Raw genomic sequence first — 3,298 nt, 5'->3', positions numbered from 1 at the left:
GTCTTTCTAGAGATTGGGCTTTGATATGAAAAAAACACTAAGACACTAAAGAATTGGTTAGAACAACATTTTAAAGTACCAAATTAATAATAATACAAGAGATTTTAATTATTTTAACTAAAAAATTGAACCTTTATTGCATCTCACTAGTTTCAGCTTTCCACTTTGAGAAAGTCTGAGATAACAACTCTCTCTGTAAACTTTTTAGTCAGCTCCTGTAACTTCTTTGCTCAGGTTGTAACTATTGTTTTGGTCCGATGCTAACAGTGTTTCATCTTAAAGGTCTAAAGGAGATGCTTTCTTCCAATATAGCATTCTGTACTCTTGGCTTTAAATTGTCCTATGAAACCAAAATTTTCACTTATGACCCAGGACACACTCATCCTATGTCTAATGATAAAAAGAAAAAACAGCCACATTAAATTTAAAGGAGTTTAATTGAGCAATGAACAATTCATGAATCAGGCAGCCTTCCAAGACAGAATAGGCTCAGAGGCTCCAGTGCAGCCACATGGTGGAAGAAGACTTATGGACAAAAAAGGAAAGTGACCCACAGAAAATGGAAGTGAGGCACAGAAACAGCTGGATTGGCCACAGCTCGACATTTGTCTTATTTGAAAATAGTTTGAACAGTTGGCTAAATTTGACTGACCAAAACTCAGTGATTGGCACAAGCGTAGGCTATGGTCAGTTTACACCTTCATTTGTTATAGTTTGCAACGTACAGAGAAAACTTTAGGCTGAGCTTAAAATATGTAAGGAGGCAGCTTTAGGCTAAACTTGATTTAACATTTTTCCCCTTTTGGTCATCTTCTCAATTTTGAGATTGACCAAAACTTTAGTCATTGATATCACTATCACCATCATAAATGTACTTATTTGGTCTTAAAACACACTGGTAAACAGTAGAACAGTGGGATTTGCAATGTGGGAACAAGGACTTTGGGTTTTTTTTTTTTTTTCGGGCTTAGAATGGCGAGTACCTCCATATGCTAGAATGTCCTGTTTACAGGAGAAAAAATAAACAAAACCTGATCTGTTCTAGGATCTGTGTTTCTCTTTAGAGTCTTACTTTACGTGACATTTAGCATGAGAGACTCCATTTTGGACTGGTCTGGTCTGTTGGGAGCTAGTGCATGAGCTCAGTCCAAAACAATGGTCTCCCTTAATTTTGTTTAAAAATTCCCCCTTCTTGGTCATGTTCTCACTTAGGTGAGAGTGTGACCAAAACTTAAGGCCTTAGTACCACTCTCAGTTACCAGTTACCATCATTTTGGATTTCCAGTCTCAGCATGTCATTTATAGGTTACAGTGCCCTCATGGTCACACATTTCTTTCAGCTCTTGTCATTCCAGCTGAAGAGAGACCATTTGACATTCTAGAGATGGCTGCATGCAAACATCTAAAACTTTTGAGAGAATGCAGTGCACCAGGGAGACTGCTATTATGACTGTCAGGAGAATAATACCAAGAGTTTAGGGTGTGCTCTTTACCCAGGGTCTCCATAAACCAAACCACCTAAAATTAAATCCGAGAATGAGCTAAGGAGTCAACTCACTTAACTAAGCAGTCTTTTTGTTAATCCCCTGCAACTGAATCTCTATAATACCAATGTTTTCTCTGTAGGCCATAAGTGCCAGCAGCTGTACAGGTACTTCTGTTTAGCCAGTAAGTAATCTAGAGCAATTCTATTATCTAGCATAACTTTCACAAGAGAATTTAAAGTCTGCTGTGTAACCATGGCCTTTACCATAGAATCTGCTATAGAGCCTATCATGAAGGATACATTTCTAATCATTGCCTCTTTTACTCCAAACCGTGGTATAAACGACCTAACAAATGATGCCCTTCTAGAGTATTGAAGGCTTCCTGGCAATGCTCTCTTCAACCCATGATGTGGGTTAAGACGAGTGAACCAATGTTCTGTTTCTGACTGATTATGAGGCAACATATGTACCATTAAAATTTCTTACCCACATTGGGCCTTCATCTTCCATCTACTAAGGTCTAAGTTTATCCATGTATAAGACTGGCTGCAAAATCCTTCACAAATAAAAGTATAGCCCATAAATGCACACGACAGACTCCCTTTTCACTTCTATTGTTCATAGAGACTTATTAAGCAAGGGAAAAAGTATTCAAAGGTAAGAGTCTCATAATAGTAGAGAAGTTGTTATCTGGGATCTTGGGAAAAGGGGTTCACATCAAGGATGCCATCTTCTGGGGAGAAACCGCCTTGGTTAGTTTTACCTTAAGGGTTCCAATGGATGTGAAGTTCCAAGAGTGTGGAGGGAACCTTCTCAGTTGTGAGAGTATGAATCCAAAGTTCAAGGTACCAAAGTTTTGCTGTAGTGTGGATGACAAGGGCAGTCTTTCTCTGATGTTCTCAGAAGATCCAGTCTTCTGGTTCTAGACTGTGAAAGGGTTGATGGTCCTCCATCAGTGAACCATAAAAAGCTTTCTTTACCTGGTGAAAATACACTGTGGCATAATAATCTACTGTTATAACATCAGACCTCTTGCATGGGAAAGCTTTTAAACAACTAGAAAACATGCATTAAAAATGACAATTGAATGAAATCCCTCTGTAAATGTTTAAATGGCCCATCAGGTTGCTGAATCTATCTGAAGCTTTGATTCTCTTTCCAGGAATATGGGTTTGACAAACCAAACATTTAGTTTATAGTCATAAACTATTTTAGCAATATAGAAGTCACTACATCAATATATATTTAATTTGGATCATTTTATCTTTTTCATGATGAGTCATGGAATGCAGAACTTTCTTTTTTTTTCTGGAGACGGAGTCTGCTCTGTCGCCCAGGCTGGAGTGCAGTGGCCGGATCTCAGCTCACTGCAAGCTTCGCCTCCTGGGTTTACGCCATTCTCCTGCCTCAGCCTCCCGAGTAGCTGGGACTACAGGCGCCCGCCACCTCGCCCGGCTAGTTTTTTGTATTTTTTTAGTAGAGACGGGGTTTCACCATGTCCACCAGGATGGTCTCGATCTCCTGACCTCGTGATCCACCCGTCTCGGCCTCCCAAAGTGCTGGGATTACAGGCTTGAGCCACCGCGCCCAGCCAGAACTTTCGTAACAAAAGCTTTAAGGACCCTGGAAGTACAGTGGAACTGTCATGGTTCTCCATGAGTTCATGCTTAACACTGGACTTATGTCCTCTTGAATACCAGTTGTTTTTCCAATTTAGGTGCATAGCACTGATAACTGATGGGCTGTGACTGGTAATTTGACTTAGACCATGGAGTTCAATCAAATTGTATATCTAAATAATTTTTTTTTTT

The sequence above is a fragment of the Rhinopithecus bieti genome, unplaced genomic scaffold (assembly GCF_001698545.2).
Source record: "Rhinopithecus bieti isolate Rb0 unplaced genomic scaffold, ASM169854v2 scaffold_14838, whole genome shotgun sequence".
Classification (NCBI taxonomy): Eukaryota; Metazoa; Chordata; class Mammalia; order Primates; family Cercopithecidae; genus Rhinopithecus; species Rhinopithecus bieti.
Note: the sequence above shows the minus strand (reverse complement) of the source record.